Source organism: Monodelphis domestica, chromosome 4 (genome assembly GCF_027887165.1).
Source record: "Monodelphis domestica isolate mMonDom1 chromosome 4, mMonDom1.pri, whole genome shotgun sequence".
NCBI lineage: Eukaryota > Metazoa > Chordata > Mammalia > Didelphimorphia > Didelphidae > Monodelphis > Monodelphis domestica.
In genome coordinates this window covers 391,909,619-391,932,270 of record NC_077230.1, presented here as the reverse complement: position 1 = coordinate 391,932,270, position 22,652 = coordinate 391,909,619, and the positions used below count along the sequence as shown (strand labels likewise).

At 41.1% G+C, this 22,652-nt stretch overlaps 1 long non-coding RNA gene across 1 annotated transcript in view; it reads left to right on the top strand.

Annotated features, from left to right (window-relative positions):
- LOC130453895 (uncharacterized) overlaps nt 1-22,652 on the top strand; it is a 56,974-nt gene that overhangs the window by 6,921 nt on the left and 27,401 nt on the right. The gene's annotated exons all lie outside the window — the stretch shown is intronic.

Below are 22,652 nucleotides of genomic sequence, written 5' to 3'. Positions count from 1 at the left end.
TCAGACCTTTGGACAAAGGTAATTAATGCCTCAGCCTGGCATCCGAGAGCCTGTCTCTGGCCTACTTTTCCAGTCTCCTTCCTTCCTAATGAATTCAATTCACTTTAAATCCACAAACCCATGTTAAACACACAGCATGTTCAACACTGCTGATTGCAAGGGTTACAAAGATGAAAAGCGATGTGGCCGCTGCTTTAAGGGAAGGCAGAATTTCATGTGCAGGATCAGACACGTACAAAATTAACTGGACCAGCCCGTCAACAAACATTTATTCAGTATCTGCTTTGGGCCAAGAACTGTGTCAAGTGCTGGGGTTACAGAGAAAGGGAAAACCAGTCCCTTTTCAAAAGGAGCTCACATTCTAATGGGGAAGACAACATGCCAACAACTATGTACCCACAAGCTATAGATGATGGAAGACTGATGAAATCTGAAGGGGGGAGATAGATCCTTTTTATATGGGAACAGGCAATCAGGGAAGGCTTCTTAGAAGTGTTGTTTGAACTAGACTTTGAGTGGAGAGGATCTGAGGGGCAGTTAAGTGGCCTGGGGTCTGGAGGACCTGGGTTCAAATGATCTCAGACACTGCTTAGTTGTGTGACCCTGGGCGAATCATTTACCTTGGAGCTGATTCTTAGGATTGATTCTGACCGAAGAAAAGGAGGAAGGGAGGGAAAGAAGGAGGGGGGAGAGAGAGAGACAGACAGAGATAGGATGTAGGGAAGAGAGTCAGTAAGACAGAGAGACAGCGAGAGATAGGATTGGAGGGGAGAGAGACAGAGATGCCAGATTTAGAATCAAAGGGACTTGGTTTCAAATTCCATCTCTTGTTTCTTTTTTCCCCAAGCAAACATATTCAAGTCTCTCCTTCATCTGGTTCATCTGTAAAATTAGGGGGCTGCCTTAGGTGTCTTCTGAGGTCCCTTTGGGTCTAAGTTTATGATCCTTTGATTCTGTTTTTTTCAATAGGTAGAGATAAGAAGGAAGGTGTGATTCAAGATATGGTGGCTTGTGAGAATGGATTAGAGGTAGGAGGTAGAAGAGGAGGGCAGGATGAGGTGGGAACATGGCTGGCAGTTCAGTTTGGCTGGAATGTACAGTACACTAAGGGGAGTAGTGTGAAGTCTTCTTCAAATCCAGCCTCACATCCTACAAGTTGTATTACCTTCATCAAGACACTTAAACCTGTTTGCCTCAGTTTCCTCATCTGTATAAATGAATTGGAGAAGGAAATGGTCAACCACTCCAGCATCTTTGCCAAGAAAATATCAAATGGGGTCACAAAGAGGATGATTGAACTGGAAATTATTGACTAACAATAATGGTGAGGAAAGAAGATTTGAGCCTTAGTAGAGAGGGCCTTGAATGGCAAACAAAAGAATCTGTATTTTATGTTAGAGACAATAGGGAACCACTGAGACTTTGCCCCTTAGGAAAAGGGTGTGTGCAGGATGGAGAAACTGAAGACAGAGGTACCAGGTAGATACAGTTGTTACCCCAGACTATAAACAGGCAGCGATAGAGAGTGGAGGACATTCGAGGCACTGGGAATGATGTGAACCCTAGTGAGAGGTGAGGCACCTGCCTGTAGGTCTGGCTGGGGCACAGAGTAGGTGGGCAGTGGGGTCTCTGATCCTCTGCTCTCCTTTCCTCTCCCTCATTCTGTAGCCATTCTGCCCCCTCCTCCTGGACCATTCCTCTGCCATCTTCCTTCCCACTGTTGCCTCCCTGGAATATTCCATCATCCCTTCTCCTGCCTTGCTCACTGTGATAGCTTCCTACAAGGTTCTCTGACCCCAGTGTTTATTCCATTCTGTCCTGCACACAGTTGCTCAAGCCATCTTCTTTTTTTTTTTTTAAACCCTCACCTTCCATCTTGGAATCAATACTGTATATTGGCTCCAAGGCAGAAGAGTGGTAAGGGCTAGGCAATGGGGGTCAAGTGACTTGCCCAGGGTCACCCAGCTGGGAAGTGTCTGAGGGCTCAAGCCATCTTTTGAAGGGGACTGTGTCATGATCTTGGTCCTAAACCTTCAATGGCTCCCAGGCATGACCCACCTGAAAGGCTCTCACCTCTTCTATCCCACACCCCAACTCCCAATGATCTCTCCCTTCTCTGAGAGATCATGGAGCACAATGGAAGTAGCATGAGCTTTGGAGCTGCTGGGAGTCCTATTCCTGCCTCTGTGACTTTGGGCAAAGCATCATCTCTTGCTGAGCTGCCTTTTGGGGATCGGGGAAACATAAGGAAATTGCCCTGGGTTATATGTGAGACACCTGCTCTTTCCCACTGTGCCTCATCTTTTTCTTCTCCCCCTAGATTAGTGTTACAATGACAAAGAGAAATATTCCTTCTGTCCATTCAAAACAATCCATTTTGCCGGTCTCTCCTGTGAGAACATCCTGCAGTAGTAACCTCTTTAGCTCTCATATTGATGAAGGGGAAGAAAAAAGCAAAACAAAAGTATTCTTTTTAAAATGTGGAGTTCTAGATTTTCTCCCTCTCTCCAGCTCCCCTCCTGCTTATTCCATAATGAATTAAACAAGATCCTGAAATCACTTCCAAAGATCTTAAGAGAAAGCACCATGGACAGGGTAGGTGTATATTCCCACCTTCCTTCTACGGGTAAGGAAACTGAGGCTCACATAGATAAAGTGATTGTATTGAGAAGGCTTATGATAGATGCTCAAGTCAAGCAGTTCCTGCCATCAAGGGGTTTATAGTCAACCAAGGGGAAACAACATAAGCATAGAGAGACAGGAACCAGACCTGTGATTTTATTGGGATGGGGAACTCCTGGTGGAGGAAATTCCCTTCACCGACACAGGTCACCAATTCTTCTGCCACTTATAGTTGTAAAGAATTGCCTAGAGCAGCAGCAAACTTTGACTTGCTTGTTAAACTTGTTGCACTCCCTAAAAATTGTTGAAGAGAACAGCTAGATGGCACAGTGGATAGAGCACCAGGCCTGGAGTCAGGAGGACCTGGGTTCAAATTTGGCCTCAGACACTTCCTAGCTGTATGGTCTTGGGCAAGTCACTTAACTCTATTGCCTATTCTTTCCTACTCTTCTGCCTTGGAACCAATATATAGTGTTGATTCTAAGATGAAAGGTAAAGATTTAAGAGGGAAAAAGAAAAGAATAGCACCTACCTTTCAGGATTGTTGTGAGTCTTGAATGAGATAATAAGTGGAAAGTGCTTAGCACACTGCCCAGCACATTGTAAGCTCAATAAATATGTTAATTTATTATTCTCTAAAACAAAAAAATAATTATCGAGAAGAGTGGCATTGTTTACATGTTTTTGCAAATCTTTGAATAATGTCTGCCTTAATAGAAGACATCTGGATTTTTCTATCTGCTTTTGCTTTCAGTCTGTTGCAATATGTTATTTTGGCTTAAGCATATGAAGAAAATCTGGCATCACACACAGGGGCCCGATATAGAGTGAGAAAAGAGAAGGATATTTTAATAGAAAAGTTAGATCTTAGTGTTATCATGAAAATAATTTTAACTCTTTGGGCCCTCTTGGGAGTTACTCTTGGAGAATCATTGACCCAGAGCACCCAGGAGTTAAGTGAGTTGTCCAGGGTCCAAAAGTCATTGCTTATCTAGAGGCAGGATTTGATTTCAGGTCTTTCTGGCTTTGAAGCAATCTTTCTGCTCCCTGTGTTTCATAGGCTGCCACACATTGATACATTCAAAATATCTACAAAGTAAACACAAGGCTCTTTTGAGGAGGGGGAAAAGAGATTAATAGCTGAGGAAATCCAGAAAGGCCTCACGTAGGAAAGGGTACCTGAGATAGGACTGAAGGAAGCCAGGGACCCTAGGATTTGTTGGAGTGTTTCAGTGGCAGGGTTGGGGTGAACCCTGGTGGAGCTAATGCTTTCCAGATCAGGGCTTTTAGGGATATGAAATCCTTTTGAAGCTTGAAACTCAATTCTTGGCCAATGGAGCAGAGGTCAAAGGTGTTAAAAGAGGCTGGAGTGCAACCTTTGTGGGTTTCATCCCATTAACACCCCCATTGTACGAAGATAAACGAAGACCCTGGTCCAGAGCCCTTGTTGACAAAGAACACCAGGAAATCCATCCCAGACATACAAGGGATTATCCTCTTCCTCCATTATTCTTGGACCAATTTTTGAATCTTCAGTTCTCTTGATGTCTCAGCATACTTCTGGTCCTGTCTACTGCCTCGCTCCCCATTGTTACCAGTGGTGGATAGCCAGGGATCATGGCGCCATTTTAATGTTGTGACATATAGACTTGTGGCGCAGAAGGCTGAAGGGGAAGGCCTTCCTAGGCCACCTGTGACTTAGAGAAGGAGTAGAATTCAACCCAGAAAAGAGGCTCTGATCCCAACCGTCTCCTATTCTGTCCAGCAGCACCAATAGAGAGGACAGAAACTCAAGCTTGTTTGGGAGGAGCAAAATGAGTCCTTGAGCTACATCTTTGAAGAAAGCAGGTGTTAAAGTCTTCTCCTACCTGCTCCTAAGACCAATTAGGTGGGAAGTCATTTACCCTCTCTGAGGATCAGTTTCCTCATCTGTAAAATGGGGATTATATTTGCATTGCCTCACCCTTAGTGTTGTTGAGAAGACATTTTAAAACCGTAGAGTAGGGGGGCAGCTGGGTGGCTCAGTGGATAGAGAGTCAAGCCTAGAGATTTTATGGGAGGTCCTGGATTCAAATCTGATCTTAGACATTTCCTAACTGTGATCCTGGACAAGTCTTTTAACTCCTACCCCTTAACTCTTCTGCCTGGGAACTAATACTAAGATTGATTGTAAGATAGATTGATTGATTCTAAGATAGAACGTAAGGATTAAAAAAAAAAACAAAGAAACTCTGTAGATAATATGAGCTATCTGCTGTGTACCTAACCTTGTACAAATATCCTTTCCATATTTCCTCTCCCCATGGCAGACCGGCATGAGAAATTAAATGGGAATTTTGGGGAGTTTTTCTAAAGCCATGGATGACACACAAAGGCCAGCAGACAACACAAAAAAAGTTTAGAAACTCTGAAATGCTTAAAATAGTCTTATAGTATTATGTAATATCAACATATTGAATCTTTTTAATACCATAAACTTTTTTTTCTTTTACTTAAAATTTCTTTTACTTAAAATACACAATTTCTTTTACTTAAAATAAGTAAAAAGTTAAAGTTTTCAATAAGAATGTGAAAGCCAGAAGATGACACAAAAAGGCTAGAAATAGAGAGATTTCTGTAAAAAGTTTAATAACTCATAAATGCATAAAATGTATATACCGTTAGGTCTAATATTACCTGTAAGATATGTAATTACTGTTTAATAACATAAATGAAAAGGAAAAAATTCAGGCTTCTCTGGTTTGAAGGAAGAACTAAAACATTTTCCAGATTTTCCAGATGGTGGGGGCGATGTATACCTGTGTTTATGAGGCTATTGGGCTTGAGTGAGAGGAAGTATGACTTGGTGGATAGAGAGCTGTCTTCAAGACCACGAAAGACCTGGATTCAAATCCTACCTTTGATCCAGGCTGGTTATGTGACCCCTGGGGAAAATCCCTCAACCTCAGTGGCTACTCTCAAGAGTTACCAGCTGCAGAGAAGGTGTAGACTTGCTTTGATTCGGGGAGTTTCCTCAATTGACAATTCCTTAGGCCAATGAAACCAAGTTGAAGTTGAGTCCCTATCCCCTATCTCTAGCTGATGGAAATAGACCTTGATATCCTGGGGAAGAAAGTCTGTTTACTAGTACTATATAAGTGTAGAAGGATAGACTGGATCTTTGCCAATTTGGTTTAAATGCTTAAAAAATAAGCTAAACAATAAATATAATAGATAGGAATAATATAATAATTTAATCAACTAAATAAATAGATAAATAGATGTGTCTTCTAGCACAGCTGATCAACATAAATAAGCCATGAGTCAAATATTGTGTGGAGTCGCAAAGACATCAGTTTAGGCTCTGGGTCGAGAAGAACTTCCTGGCCATTGGAACTGTCCATTAGTAACATGTCATACCTTGGGAAGTGGGGGATGAGAAAAGTCCTTCTTCCAAAAGGTCTTCAGGGGGGAATTCTTTTTTGGCTATGAATTATATTAGATGACCATTGAGAACTCTTCTCATTTTTTGATTTTAAATTTCTATAAAGGGATTGTTTCCGAAAAATGAAGCAAAATAAAGAAAAGGAGTATTTTTGATTACTCTTCTGTTAATTTACCCATTTGTTAAGAATACTAATAAGAGGGGGTATCTGGGTGGTTCATAGGATTGAGGTATTCTTTGCCACCACAGAAAGGGCTGCTTTAAGTATTTTTGTGTAAATAGGTCCTTTCCCCCCTTCTTTTGATCTCTTTGGGATACACTCCTAGTAGAGGTATTATTGGGTCAAAGGGTATGCACAATTTTATGGCCCATGGGGCATGATTCCAAATTGCTCTCCAGAAATGGTTGGAGAGGTTCATAGCTCCACCAAAAGTATATTAGTATCCCAGTTTTCCTACATTCCTTCGAACATTTATCATTTTCCATTTTTGTCATATCAGCCAACCTGATAGGTGAGTTGGTACCTTGGGGTTGTTTATAATTTTCATTTTTCTCATCAATAGTGATTTGGAGGGGGCAGCTGGGTAGCTCAGTGGATTGACTCAGATTCAGAGATGAGAGGTCCTGGGTTCAAATCTGGCCTCAGACACTTCCTAGCTGTGTGACCCTGGGCATGTCACTTAACCCCCACTGCCTAGCCCTGACCACTCTTCTGCCTTGGAATCAATACACAGTATTGATTCCAAGATGGAAGGTAAGGGTTTAAAAAAATTTTTTTTTTAAAAATAGTGATTTGGAGCATTTTTTCATATGACTGTAGATTTTTAAAATTTCTTCATCTGAGAACTGCCTATTTATATCCTTTGACCATTTATCAATTGGAGAGTGACTTATATTCTTACAAATTTGACTGTTTTATACATATTGATATATATTTATATATGATATGATATATTATATTGAGAAATAAGGCCTTTGTCAGAGACACTTCCTTTGAAATGTTCCCCACCATTTGTTGTTTCCCTTCTGATCTTGATTGCATTGGTTTTGTTTCTGCAAAATCTTTTTTATTTTAATGTAATCAAAATGATCCATTTTATAACTCATAACGTTGTCTATGACTTGTTTAGTTATAAATTCTTTCCTTATCTGTAAATCTGACAGATATTCTGTTTTTTTCCCCCAATTTATTTAAGAGATCACCCTTAATTTATAAATCATATATCCATTTTGATTTTTTCTTGGTGTATGGTGTGACATGTTGACCCATACCTAGTTTCTGCCATATTGTTTTCTGACTTTCCCAGCACTTTTTTTTTTAAACCCTTGCCTTCCATCTTGGAGTCAATACTGTGTATTGGCTCCAAGGCAGAAGAGTGGTAAGAGTTAGGCAATGAGGGTCAAGTGACTTGCCCAGGGCCACACAGCTAGGAAGTGGCAGAGGCCAGATTTGAACCCAGGACCTCCTATCTCTAGGCCTGACTCTCAATCCACTGAGTTACCCAGCTGCCCCCCTTTCCTAGCACTTTTTGGTAAAAAGTGAGTTCTTCTCCCAAAGGCTTAGGTTTATCACACACTGGGTTATGATAGTCATTTGTTACTAAGTGTTGAGTCATAAAGTTTTTTCAAACCTTCATATTTATCATTCCTTACACATAGTATTTTTCCATCCATTTCAAACTCTGTTCAACCATTCTCCAACTGCTGGGCACAAATATTGTTTGGGGGATTTCCTGGTAAATGTTTAACAATTGGCACTCCAGGAGAAAAATAAATGCACCGACTTAATACTTAAATTTAATCTGCATTGCTAAGAATTTCTTGACCATTCTCTTCAGTCTAGACAATCAACAAAACAGTAAATCAGGACTTAATTTGTTGTGTTTGCCGATTTTTGAGCTGTAAAATGCTCCCATGGAAAATTTAATAATCAGCTTTCTCCAGTTAGTAGGATCTGAATTCAAGAACACCACTGGCTGTTTCCATGTTTTTGGAACTATTTACAAATAGTGCTGCTGGGAATGGTTTTGTGCAGGTAGGCATTTTCCTGTCCTGAATAAGGAAGAAAGAAAACAAACATTTATTAAGAACTTACTAAAAGGGGTGCTTACTAAGAGGGGTGGCAGCTGGATGACTTGGTGGATAGAGATCCAGATCTGGAGACAGGAGGTCCTGGGTTTGATTTGGACCTTGGACACTCTCCTAGCTGTGGGACCCTGAGCAAGTCACTTAACCTGAATTGCCTAACCCTTATCTACTCTTCTGCCTTGGGACCATACTTAGCATAGACTCTAAGACAAAAGGTAAGAGTTCATGCACTAATCTGGACATATAAATATCAGCAGAAGGACAGACAGCTCCTGCCTTCTAGGAACTTTGATTATTACTATTATTATTTTAAATAAAACCCCTTATCTTCCATCTCAGAATTAATACTGCGTATTGGTTCCAAGGCAGAAGAGCATTAAGAGCGAGGCAGTGGGGGTAAGTGACTTGCCCAGGGTCATTCTAGGAAGTGTCTGAGTCCTGAGTTGAACGTAGGACCTCTCATCTCTAGGTCTGGCTCTCCATCCACTGAGCTACCCAGCTGCCTCCAGGAGCTTTAATTCTAAAGACATCACACAAAAAAGAACTGAAAAACAAAACAAAACAAAATTCAAAAACAGTGGGGTTGAGGGAGATGGGGAGGATGAAGGTACAAATCCAGAAAGTTTGGGACAGGCCTGGGAGAAGAAAGAAATCACTTCTTTGGGGGAGAATAAATCTAGTGATGCTTTAATAATAGCTAATATTTATATAGTGCTTTAAAGTTTGCAAAGCACATTATATACTGTATTTAATCCTCACAACAGCTCGGTAAGGGAGGTGCTATTATTATCCCCATTTGACAGATGAGGAAAACGAGGCTGAGATTTAATGAGTTGCTTAGGATCATATAGCAAATAAGTGTCAGAGGCAAGAATAACTCTCATTTTTCTAACTCCATAGAGCACTCTGGGTAGAACACCACTGTGCCAACTCACTGGGTAATGAATGTTCCTTTCAGACTTGGCATTCTGTATTCTAAGATCCTTTCCAGCTCTGACGTTCTATTATCTAAAGACTTTTCCAGCTCAGAAAGTTTTTGTTCTAAGATTATTCCTTCCTCTGACATTCCATGTTTTAAGAATCCTTTCAGTCCTGACATTCTGGATTCTAAGGTCTCTCCAAGTTCTGCCATCCAGTATCCTAAGGACCTTCCCAGCTCTGATGTTCTGGGTTCTAAGACTAATTTTTGCTCTGACATTCTAGGTTCTAAGGATCCTCTCTGCTCTGACATTCTGGGCTCTAAGGATCCTCTCTACTCTGACATTCTGGGTTCTAAGTATCTTCTCTGCTCTGACATTCTGGGTTCTAAGGATCCTCTCTGCTCTGACATTCTGGGTTCTAAGGATCCTCTCTGCTCTGACATTCTGGGTTCTAAGGATCCTCTCTGCTCTGACATTCTGGGTTCTAAGGATCCTCTGCTGTGACATTCTGGTTCTAAGAATCATCTCTGCTGTGACATTCTGGGTTCTAAGGATCCTCTCTGCTGTGACATTCTGGGTTCTAAGGATCCTCTGCTGTGACATTCTGGTTCTAAGAATCATCTCTGCTGTGACATTCTGGGTTCTAAGGATCCTCTCTGCTGTGACATTCTGGGTTCTAAGGATCCTCTATTCTCTGACATTCTGGGTTCTAAGGATCCTCTCTACTCTGACATTCTGGACTCTAAGGATCCTCTCTGCTCTGACATTCTGGGCTCTAAGGATCCTCTGCTGTGACATTCTGGGCTCTAAGGATCCTCTCTACTCTGACATTCTGGACTCTAAGGATCCTCTCTGCTCTGACATTCTGGGCTCTAAGGATCCTCTCTGCTCTGACATTCTGGGCTCTAAGGATCCTCTGCTATGACATTCTGGACTCTAAGGATCCTCTCTGCTCTGACATTCTGGGTTCTAAGGATCCTCTGCTGTGACATTCTGGTTCTAAGAATCATCTCTGCTGTGACATTCTGGGTTCTAAGGATCCTCTCTGCTGTGACATTCTGGGTTCTAAGGATCCTCTGCTGTGACATTCTGGTTCTAAGAATCATCTCTGCTGTGACATTCTGGGTTCTAAGGATCCTCTCTGCTGTGACATTCTGGGTTCTAAGGATCCTCTATTCTCTGACATTCTGGGTTCTAAGGATCCTCTCTACTCTGACATTCTGGACTCTAAGGATCCTCTCTGCTCTGACATTCTGGGCTCTAAGGATCCTCTGCTGTGACATTCTGGGCTCTAAGGATCCTCTCTACTCTGACATTCTGGACTCTAAGGATCCTCTCTGCTCTGACATTCTGGGCTCTAAGGATCCTCTCTGCTCTGACATTCTGGGCTCTAAGGATCCTCTCTACTCTGACATTCTGGACTCTAAGGATCCTCTCTGCTCTGACATTCTGGGCTCTAAGGATCCTCTCTACTCTGACATTCTGGACTCTAAGGATCCTCTCTGCTCTGACATTCTGGGCTCTAAGGATCCTCTCTGCTCTGACATTCTGGGCTCTAAGGATCCTCTGCTGTGACATTCTGGACTCTAAGGATCCTCTCTGCTCTGACATTCTGGGCTCTAAGGATCCTCTGCTGTGACATTCTGGGTTCTAAGGATCCTCTCTGCTGTGACATTCTGGGTTCTAAAGCTAGTCCTTGACAGTCTATATTCTAAGGACCCTTACAACTTTGATTGTTATGGTTCTAATACCAGTTGACAATCTAATATCTGAGGCTCAGAGAGGGGTGTCTCTGTGAATTCCTGTGGGTCAGGACTGAAAGCCGACCCAAATCCTCTCTTTAGAAATGGGAAAACTGAAGCTCCCAGAGGGGCTGCCAGATAGTCAGAAATTGAAGCTGACTCAGAGCGGATACAGCCTTTGTCTCTCACCTGACACACGATGAACCTGTTACCAGAGAGACAAAGTCACTGAGCATCTCAGCTTCTCAGTGCCATTGCTGTCGTCCCCCCCTCTCCCCACTTCCTTGGCACATGGAGAAACAATGACTCCAAGGTCCAAGAATGTCGGTAAGGGAGCTCACCCAAGAGCTGATGCCCTGAATTTAACCCTTGAGGGCCAGAAGGTCATAGAGGTAGAGCTGGAGAGATCTCCGAGGCCAGTGAGTCCAACCTCCTCACTTTACAGATGATGAAAGTGAATCCCTGGAGGTGGAGTGTTTTGCCCAAGGTCAGTAATCAAGCTTACTAGAGATGAGAATTCAACCCAGGTCCTCTGACTCCAATCAGGACTTCTCACTCTTCCTCAGACTTTTCTAAGCTATTTTTTTACAGCACCTCTTCTATCCAAGGGATGCTAGTTTCTGTATCATTGCTTGCTTTTTTTTTCTAGATCCTTACTTTCTATCTTTGTATCTGTTTTTTTTTTTAATTTTTTAAACTCTTACCTTCAGTTTTAGAACTATTACTAAGTATTGTTTCCAAGACAGAATAGCAGTAAGGGCTAGGCAATTGAGATTAAGTGACTTGTCCAGGGTCATTCAGCTAGGAAATGTCTGATGTCAGATTTGAATCCAGGATTTCCTCATTCTAGACCTGGCTCTCATCCCAGCGAACCACCTAGCTGCTTCTCTTAGTATAAATCCTAAGGCAGAAGAGCAGTAAGGGGTAGGCAATTGGGATTAAGTGACTTGCCCAGGGTCACACAGTTAGGAAGTGTCTGAGGTCCGATTTGAACCCAGGATCTCCCTTAACATAGCCTAGTCCCCCTTCGACTTCCGTGCCATTGCCATTCCCAGAAAGGGAACCTGAAATGCATGGATAAAGCACATTGCTGAAGGTCACACAGCTTGCTAGGGCTCCAGACTCATCCAGCCTGCTGACTGTTAACTAGACATCAGTAGCCATGCCACCTCTGATGTGAGAGAGGGGGAGACAGATGGTGAGCAAGGAGGGATGGGGTTTACTGGCAACTCCAATCCAGTCATCACCTTTGGGCATCCCTCCCAAGTGGCTGCCTTTCAGCACTGCCTACTTTCTTTCCAAGGCTGATTGGCTTCCTAAGGAGCCAGGACTGCCAGGCTTGTGGTCTGGAGGGCAGGCAGGGAGGGTCTTGTGTGCTGAGTTGCTTATCTGCAGAATTGCCTAGAGCTGAGAAGGATTTTGAGCCAAGAAGTCAAGGTACAAATGAAAGAAATGATTGAATTTATATGATAAATAAAAGAATATACAAATAATTTATGTAATAAATTCATATATGGTTTGTATAATAAAAATTTACATATAAATATACAATAAATTCATATATAGTTTATACAATAAATAAATTTACATAAAATAATTTGTACAATAAACAAATTTACATATGATTTATGTAATAAATGTATATATAGTTTGTATAATAAATAAAATTACATATAAACAATTTATATACAAATAATTTATGTAATAAATTTATATATAGCTTGTATATTAAATTTATATATAAACCATTTATTTAATAAATTTATATACAAAGATTTTATGTATAAATTTATATATAGTTTGTATAATAAATTTACATATAATTTATATAATAAATTTACATACAAATAATTTATGTGATAAATTTATATATAGCTTGTATAATAGTTATATATAAACCATTTATATAATAAATTTATATACAAATATTTTATGTATAAATTCATATATCATTTGTATAATAAATTTACATACAATTTATATAATAAATTTACATACAAATAATTTATGTAATAAATTTATATATAGCTTGTATAATAGTTATATATAAACCATTTATATAATAAATTTATATACAAATATTTTATGTATAATTTCATATATAAATAGTTTGTATCATAAATTTACATACAATTTATATAATAAATTTACATACAAATAATTTAAGCAATAAATTTATATATAGCTTGTATAATAAATTTATATATAAACCATTTATATAATAAATTTATATACAAAGATTTTATGTAATAAATTTATATATAGTTTGTATAATAAATTTACATATAATTTATATAATAAATTTTCAAATAATTTATGTAATAAATTTATATATAGCTTGTATATTAAATTTATATATAAACCATTTATATAATAAATTTATATACAAAGATTTTATGTATAATTTCATATATAAATAGTTTGTATAATAAATTTACATACAATTTATATAATAAATTTACATACAAATAATTTAAGTAATAAATTTATATATAGCTTGTATAATAAATTTATATATATATAAACCATTTATATATAAATTTATATACAAAGATTTTATGTAATAAATTTATATATAAATAGTTTGTATAATAAATTTACATACAATTTATAATAAATGGACATAAAACAGTTTATGTAATAAATCTATATATTAATAATTTGTATGATGAATAACTTTACTTATAAACAATTTATATAATAAATAAATGGATACAGAACTATTTTATATAATAAGCATATAAGAAAATAAATTATATACAAATAAAATTAAAACTTTATAGAAAGTGTCTACTCTCCCTCTTTTGCCCTTTTTCTTGTCATTCCATTTCTTCAGCCCCTACCGTTAAGGCATAGATTCGAGGCACAGATTCACCATTTGGGTTCTCCTCTGGACACTCCTCTATATCATTTCCTTCCTAAGATACATGTGCAGAGTTGAACTCAGTACCCTCGAGGTAGTGTAACCAGGACTCTTCCCTCTTGTTCCTTGAAGCAGTGTCTCTTGAGGAGCCTGGCCCAAGGTGGCGATAGCTTTCTTGGCTGCTGTAAAGTGGTGTTGACTCATTTTGAGCTTGTCAAATCAAACCCCCAGACCTTTTTCAGAAGAAAAATTGTCCAGCTAGGCTTTCACTCACTTGGTGAAAATGTTTCTTTGAAGCCACTTGTAAGACTTTGCAAGGCTATGAATTTTGTGTTGTTGGAAAAAAAAACAAAAAATAAGGAACAAATATGTAGTCAAGCAAATAAAAAAAAAATCCCTCCTTGGCCATATCCAAAAAACGTGTTTCCCTCTGCATCATGGATCCTTTGCTTCTTTTATCTAGCATACAAAGTGGTTTGTAACTGGAATGGAAATACCAATTTGATCTAAATTGATGACAATGACCATGGATTGGATAGGAAAATGGGTTTATCAAGGGGCTAAGGGCTCCCACAATTCTGGTGGTTTAGAACTGACCAGTTCTGTCCAGGAAAGGAAAGTAGAAATTGCTAAGTATATGTAACTGACAACCACACTTGAAAAATTCTTTTAAAAAATATTTTAGGGGCAACTGGGTGGCTCAGTGGATAGAGATCTAGGCTTGAGGTCCTGGGTTCTAATTTGACCTTAGATACTTTCCCAGGTGTGTGACTCTTCACTGCTCTTCTGCCCTGGAACCAATATACAGTATTGATTCTAAGATGGAAGATAAGGGTTTAAAAAAATAAAAATTAAGAAAAAATTATTTTACTGCTATTTGCCTCCTGGTATGTTCTATTAGCTGATCTTTGTTTTACTCTCTGGGCCCAAGTAGAAGAGATCTAATTCCATTTTCTTTCAGAAATGTGAAGATAACTGATATCCTCACCCCTTTTCTGAGTCTTTTCCTGGCTAAATGTTTACTTCCACTCCCTTCAGAAGATCCTTGTAGGGGCATGGGCTGAAGGCTCTTCCCTCTTGTGACTGTGCTCCTCTGAGATTTCCTCCCTGGGTGATGTCATTTCTAACCTGTTGTACCCCAAAGAGGGCACAAGCTGTGCCCTGAAAGTGATCTGAGTGAAAAATAATTTACATATTACTGATTTAGAAATGAAGCTAGGACTGGCCGTCCCCTCCTTGACTAACAGTCTGCATTTTCCTACCCGGGGATCAAGGCCACAATAACTCAAGAAAATAGCCCAGCCCTCACCCTCTTTGGCTCCAAATATCACATGCTTCCACCAATTTAAGCATCCTATGAAATATGAGCCCCGGACTTAGCTCTTGGGTTTTGCTGGGCGTGGAGACATGAGCAAGAACATTGTCCTGGGGCTGGGCCAAATGGAGTGTAAGGCGTCCCCGAGACTTCCCTGCATTGTGAAGGATTCCATGTGGGGTCCACGTTAGAGAAGGATCTGTGCATAGAAAAATGGTGGCCATGCCCAGGTTAACTCGGGGCATCGATGCCTAACAGGCCCCAGGATTTATCCTGCCTATGGACCAGGACCCGCCACAGGGTCCTGGGAAGTCTTGGAAGTTTCTAACCAGATTGTCAGAACAAAATCCAGCTGTTGGCAGCTGGAATGTGCGCTGGCCTGGGAAGCAGGAGACCCAGATTCTAGTCCTGGCTCTGCCACTTACTAGGTCTGTGACTTTGGACTGATCAGTTACCATTCTTTGATCCCAAATTTTCCTTTCCTCAAAATGGGGGGGATTTTTTCTGATGAATTTCTCTCCTCAAATTGGATGAGGTGAGGCAGCCTCTGGAAGGTCAAAGCCCAATAGTCAGGGCTGTCTGAGATAGGAGCACATTAGTCTGGCCTCTTGGGATGGGACTGGAATGAGAGATGGGCTAACAATACTGAACTGCTTGTCCTTGGTCTAACCTGAGGTCCAGCTGGGTCTGTGCAGGGACTCTATGCCTGCTAGTCTTTAAAAAAAATAATAAAGGGGGCAGCTGGACAGCTCAGTGGATTGAGAGCTAGGCCTAGAGATGGGAGGTCCTGGGTTCAAATCTGGCCTCAGACACTTCCCAGTTGTGTGATCCTGGGCAAGTCACTTGACCCCCATTGCCTAGCCCTTACCACGTTTCTGCCTTGGAGCCAATACACAGTCTTGACTCTAAGACAGAAGGTAAGGGTTTAAAAAAAAAATAAAACCCTTACCTCTGACTTAGAATCAATGCTGAGTATCAACCCTAAGGCAGAAAAGGGGTAAGGGCTAGGCAGGAGGGGATAAGTGATTTGTCCAGGGTCACACAGCTAGGAAGTGTCTGAGGCAGGATTTATATACTGCAGTACCTAGTTGCCTCATCGTACTATATGTAATTATTGTTAGTACTGTCACCATCATCATTTTCTATATTCTAAAGACCTTTGCAGTTATCACATTCTATGTTCCAAGTTCTATGGTCTGGCATTTATTTTCTTTGATCAAGAGTCCTTTCTAGCTCTGACATTCTGTGATCTAAGAGCCCTCCCAGTTCTGACATTCTGGGTTCTAAGGTTCCTTCTAGCTCTGATATTCTGGGTTCTAAGGTTCCTCTTAGCTCTGACATTCTCAGTTCTCAGGGCTCCCCTAGTTCTAACATTCTCTGTTCTAAGGTCCCTCCCAACTCTGACATTCCCTGTTCTAAGCTCTCTCCCAGCTGACATTCTCTGTTCTAAGGTCTCTCCCAGCTCTGACATTCTCTGTTCTAAGGTCTCTCCCAGCTCTGACATTCTCTGTTCTAAGGTCTCTCCCAGCTCTGACATTCTCTGTTCTAAGGTCTCTCCCAGCTCTGACATTCCCTGTTCTAAGCTCTCTCCCAGCTCTGACATTCTCTGTTCTAAGGTCTCTCCCAGCTCTGACATTCTCTGTTCTAAAGTCTCTCCCAGCTCTGACATTCTCTGTTCTAAGGTCTCTCCCAGCTCTGACATTCTCTGTTCTAAGGTCCCTCCCAGCTCTGACATTCTCTGTTCTAAGGTCCTTCCCAGCTCTGACAGTCTCTGTTCTAAGTTCTCTCCTAGCTCTGACATTCTCTGTTCTAAAACTTCTCTCAGCTTTGACATCCTGGCTTCTAAGGCTCTTCCAGCTCTGCCATTCTTTGTTCTATCTAAGGTTGCTCCCAGTTGTGACACTAGCTTATTTTGTATTCCGGGCTGCCTTCTTATTCTGGTATTCTTTCTAGCTCTAACATAACATGTTATTAATTAATAAATTCATTATTAATCATTAATTTAATTAATCTGTGCCTTCTTCCAGTTTTTACATTTCGCATTCCAAGCTCTGGACCATCTCTGCCATTCTGTGGTCTAAGGGTCCATCTGGAGCTAACATTTTCTCCTCTAAATTTCCTTTCAGTTTCACAGGAATGAGCACAGTACAAGGGAAAGAGCATTGACCCTCGACTCTTCAAACTTGAGTCTTGCCTGTGATTTTTTGTTTCTCTTCTAGGCAAATCAACCTCCATGAACCTCAGTTTACTCTCTCTCTCAGGTGGTGATAATTTCTTATTTTAAACTTAATTTTGGAGTGAAATTAAGGTTGTCCAATGCCTTTTTTACTAGTACATTGGAGAGTCAAATACCCAATCAAATCTCCCTAGTTCAAGTTCAAATCCTTGGCCATGAGGGTAAAGTGGATTTCTCCCTCTCCCTTCCTCTGCTGTTGTTTTTATTTCTTTTTCTTTTCCTCCATAATTACCAAGCATGTATTGTCTTTTCTTCCCACCTCCCTACTCTTCCCTGGGGAAAAACCAAAAAAAGAAACATGAATATCTGATGACAAAAATCTCTTCTAGTAAAGTAAAACAAATACGTGTCTCATCTTGCATATATTTAGCCAACATCTTTGTGTTAGGAGATGGATAGCATTCTTCATTTTTGACCTTCTGGATGGACCACAAATCAAAATTCTTTCACCTTTCAGAATTGTGCATCTTTGCAATGTCCTGGTTCCTTGTTCTGCTCCCTTCACTTTGCATCAGTTCATTCAAGCCTTCTCAGTTTTCTCTGAACACCATCCTTTTTGTTATTTCTTATAGCGCCGTAGTATTCCATTGCATTCACATAGCCTAATTTATTCAAGCATTCCCCAGTTTGGGGGCATCCTCTCAGTGTCCCATTTCCTATCAAGGCTTCTAATATCTAAGAATGGCTGAAATCTTTTGTTAGCTCTTTGTCTGAGTTCTAGGATTTGGTGGAAAGGATGATGTTTCAGGGGTTAAGAGCCTGGCTTTGAATGGTAACGTCTCTCCTCTAGCGGTTTCAGTTTCCTCATCAATACAATTCAAGAGTTGGACTTAGTGACCTTCAAGGTCCCTTCCAGCTCTAATTTAGGGTCACTGTTGTTGTTGATCTCTCATTTTTTTTTAACTTTGATCTTCCATCTTAGAATCAATACTGTGTATTGGCTCCAAGGCAGAAGAGTGGTAAGAGCTAAGCAACGGGGGTTAAGTGACTTGCCCAGGGTCACACAGCTAGGAAGTGTCTGAGGCCAGATTTGAATCCAGGACCTCCCATTTCTAGGCAGCTCTCCATCCACTGAACCACCCAGCTGCTCCCTTAGACCCTTGTTTTCAAAGAGGACCAAGAACTTTTCAGGGTGATATCCTTGACTTGTTCATGAATTGGATTTAAGTGAGGCATACGTAGATCTCAGAATGGTAGCTGTCACCCCACTGGTTCTTTTTGATGTGAAGTGTGCTCACTGGGAATGCTTGAGATAAAACACCTGCACTGAGCAGGTAGTTTCCTGATTTGAATGTCAAATGATAATTGCATAGTTTTTTCCTGTTTCAACCAGATTACCAAGAGCAACTATGCAAAATGCAGATCATTTGTTCTCTTGGGAGGAATTGTGGAACCCAAAAAATCCCTAACCAAAACAACAAAAATTAGGAGTCAGAACACCCACATTTAAATCCCAGCTAGGTGGCAAGAGAGTCAGACTCAGAGTTGGGAGGATCCTGGTTCAAATTTGATCTGAGATACTTCCCAGCTGAGTGACCTTGGGCAAGTCATTTAACCATGATTGCTTAGCCCTTGTTGCTCTCCTGCCTTAGAACTGGTACTTAATCTACATTCTAAGATGGAAGGTAAGGGTTTAAAAAAACCCAAACCTTAGGTTTGTAGTTATGGGACCCAGATTTGAATCCTGGCTTCATGTGACATCAGGGAAGGCACTTTTCCTGCCTAATTCTCAGCTTTGTCTGATATAAAACAATGGAGTCGGATGAAATGATCTCTAATTTCTCTCAAAATCCAGCCTGGAAGAAGTTATCTTCACCCAAAGCTTCAGATGGTTCCTAGAAGAACTACATTATTATCAAAAACTGTGTTCATAGAGAGCAAGATTTGTTAGGCAAGATGTCATGAAAAAACAAAAAATAAACACAGAGGCAGTCAAATTAGGTGGCTTGGTGGATAGAGAGCCAGGTCTGGAGATGGGAGGTCCTGGGTTCAAATGTGACCTCAGACACTTCCCAGCTGTGTGACCCTGGGCAAGTCACTTGACCCCTATTGCCTAGCACTTGATCCCCATTGCCTAGCCCTTACTACTCTTCTGCCTTGGAACCAATACACAGTATTGATTCCAAGATGGAAGGGAAGGGTTTAAAAAAAAAAAGAGTTGGGTAGGATCAAGGAACTGACAAATACTCATTCAGCATGTACCCAGCATTGTCCTAGGCACTGGGTCTACAACAACAAAGGAGAGGAGACGCTCATATTCTTCTGATTCTATTTACTATCATAACACCTAGAGTAGGAAGGAACTTCCTTTTTTCATTTTTTACTCTTTCCTTCCAGTTTTAGAATCAATACTAAGTATCTGGCCAAGGCAGAAGAACAGTAAGAGCTGGGCAGTTGGGATGAAGGGACTTGCCCAGGGTCACACAGTTAGGAAGTATCCAAGGCCACATTTTAACCCAGAACCTCCCATCTCCAGGCCTGGCTTTCTATCCATTGAGCCACTTAGCTGTCCCAGGAAAGGACCTATCAAAATCATCTGGTTCAACTCCAACTTAGTTTTCCATTGAGGAAACAGGGTAAGTGACTTATTCAAGGCTACCCAGTTAGCAAATGTCAGAGCTAGGAGGATTCATATCTATTTTTAAACTTTTTAGTCATTTTTTTAAACCCTGACCTTCCATCTTGGAATTAATAGTATACATTGGTTCTGAGGCAGAAGAGTGGTAAGGGCTAGGCAATGGGGGTTAAGTGACTTGTCCAGGGTCACATAGCTTGGAAATGTCTGAGGTCAAATTTGAACCTAGGACCTCTTGTCTCTAGACCTGACTCTCAATCCACTGAGCTACCCAGCTGCCCCTTTTTAGTCATTTTTAAATGTTTATTTAATTAATTAATTTAGAATATTTTCCCATGGTTCCATGTTCTTTCCCTTCCCTTGTCCCACCCCTCTCATAGCTGACATGCAATTCCACTCGATTTTACATGTGTCATTGATTGAGACCCATTTCCATATTATTGATATTTGCACCAGGGTGATGGCTTAGGGTCTACATCCCCAATCACATCCCCATCAAACCGTGTGCATATCCATTTTTTAAAATCTTCAGGTCCAATTTGCTTTGCTAATTTTTTTGTTCTCTTTTTTATTCTTTATTATGAGATGATTCATTGGGGGGAACTATATTCCTGAGGATAGATTAGGAAATAAAGGGCATTTTTAAAAAAGAAAAACCCCTTCAGGTCCAGTATCCTTGACACTGTTTGCCACAGATGCATTCTTGGGGTGTCTCCTCTGGGTGGCAGCTCCAGGACAGGCAGCCCTGGACCGGGTCAGGGTGAGGCGAGGGGCGTGACCTGCTAGAAAAGTGACCAAAGTGTCCAAGATGGACTGGAATGCTGATGAGCTGAAATGGACTAAAGCCCAGTCAGGAGAGCAGTAGGATTCCACCTGTCACACGCATGCTGACGTCACCCACTTCCTTGTTCTACCTTCAGTTTCCGGACACGGTGCATGTGTGGCCCAACAAAACTTGCCACAAAACTGAGGGCACTTTGGGATGGCAGACAGAACACTGGCCTGGAGGCTTTGGGTTTTCACCCAGCCTCGGCCATTCATAGCAAGTCACTGAATCTTTTATCACCCTGAAGTTTATCATCTGCGAAATGAAGGACTTGAGTGAGATCCAGAATTCTTCACATTTTGGTGCCTTGGACCTCTTCTCAGGATGACGTTTCTAGATTGCATAAAAGAAAATGTATAGGATCACAATGGAAACAATTGTATTTTAATAGTAACGAAAATCGACTTCAAAAACCAGAGACCCCAGGTCAGGAACACTACTAGAAAACGCTGTGATTTGTGTAGTTAGGATCGGATACTTACTAACTTTGTGGCTGTCCAGACCTCGGGTTTCTCATTTGCCAAAAGATAGAACGCTAGATCTATTTTTAAATCCTTACTTTCTGTCTTAGTTGCAACTCTAAGAAAGGTCAGGGCTAGGCAAATGGGGTTAAGTGACTTGCCCAGGGTCATACAGCTAGGAAGTATTTGAGGCCAAATTTGAACTCATGAGCTCCTGATTCTAGGCATAGTGCTGCATCCACTGTGCCATCTAGCTGCCCCAGAATACTACTTTATTTTATTTTATTTTATTTTCAAAACAGTTACATTCTGTCTTAGAATCAATATTATATATTGGTTCCAAGGCAGAAGAGTGGGAAGGGCTAGGCAATGGGGGTGAAGTGACTTGCCCAGGGTCACACAGCTGGGACGTGTCTGAAGCAGATTTGAACCCAGGACCTCTCATCTCTAGGTCTAGCTCTCAATCCACTGAGCTACTTAGCTTCCTCCCCTCCTCCCCCCCCTACTTTAGAATGAGTGGCAGCCTTAGTCGTAGATAAGAAGCTGTGCCTCAGAGTCCAGAGAACCTGGGTTCAAGGATTTCCCCCTTTTTTCGCCCTACCATTTATGCAGCACTTATTTACCGTGACTGAAAAACACTGTTCAGCTTTGAGAGAGGCTCCAAGCTTAGCAAAAACTCGGTCTCTGCCCAGGCAGCCAACACGCTGATAGTGATGACATTAAATGCATCTAGTGCCCCATTGTTAAAAGGGTCGTGATGAGGTTGGGATCGTGGAATCCCTCCTGGGCCTTGGAAGTTGGGCTTGTAAGGAGATACTGTGCCTCATCTTCCGTGTCAGTAGCCTCCCTTTTGCTTCATTCCCATGCCTGGAAAGGCTCCCTTTCCTGGAGTCTTCACGTTTGAGCTCGAAAGAGAACAACGGTTTACAGGGTCGATGGGTGTGGATCCCTGGATGCTGGACTGATGCTTTCAAGTTATTTTAACAAGTGACTCCATGCTTGGGGGTGACTATACGACCCATCCTCTGGGTCAGCCGGCTCTCCCTTTGGCCAGTCATCACAAGAAGTCTTTGGGGAATGCTTTATTGTCGCCTTTATTGGGAGTGTGGCGATAGGAATGGGAAGCAACCACAAATCTGTAAAAAAATGTTTTTAATGTGGTTTGGTTCGAAGAGTCCAAGCTGGGGTGTTCGGACCCTCCGACAACCTCTGTATATAGGGTAATGTTTGTGTTGGCTGAGGTAGTACAACAGGATTGGCAAGATTTAGAGCTGGGATCTACCTTAAAAGAGCATTTGGTCTAAATGTCTCATTTTACAGATGAAGCCCAGAGATGTTAGTGAGCTGTCCAAGGTCACTCAAGTAGTGATTGACTCCTTTCTAGACTCCTCCACTCCTGATTCTCTGGACTTGGCTTGCCATGACTTACCCTGTCTCCCCCCCCCCCCCCCCACCTAAGTCATTTCCTCTTATTGACTGGTCTTCTCAAATCCTCTATTTTTTTTAAATTTTACCGTCTGTTTTAGAATCAATACCATGTATTGGGGCATAGCTGGGTAGCCCAGTAGATGGAGAGCCAG